The sequence below is a fragment of the Propithecus coquereli genome, unplaced genomic scaffold (genome assembly GCF_000956105.1).
Source record: "Propithecus coquereli isolate 6110/MARCELLA unplaced genomic scaffold, Pcoq_1.0 Scaffold635, whole genome shotgun sequence".
In the NCBI taxonomy this organism is placed as follows: domain Eukaryota; kingdom Metazoa; phylum Chordata; class Mammalia; order Primates; family Indriidae; genus Propithecus; species Propithecus coquereli.
Window position 1 is genome coordinate 269,105 of NW_012152341.1, and position 346 is coordinate 269,450.

The following is a 346-nucleotide window of genomic DNA, read 5'->3' on the forward strand; positions in this document are numbered from 1 at the left end:
ATGAATACACTGTAGTACTTGATCACACAATGTTCATGGCAAATACCCATTCATGCCCCAGGGGCTGCTGTCTGAGCAGTGGAGGTCAGTTGTGCTGGTGCTGAAACACCTGGGACTGACCCCAGTGAGCAGCGCTGGCCACCAAGGCCCAGGTGAGCGTCCCTCAGGACAACCCCTCACAATTGTCGTCATACATCACTGCTGGGAAAATTGAAGGTGGACAGGAGACTAAACTGGGAGAGCACAACTGCGTCCTGGCACCTGCTTTCCCAGGGAGTTAACACCTGTGCCTCTGCTGATTTTAATTCATATCATTTTCTGTAATAAACTGACCAAGAATATAATA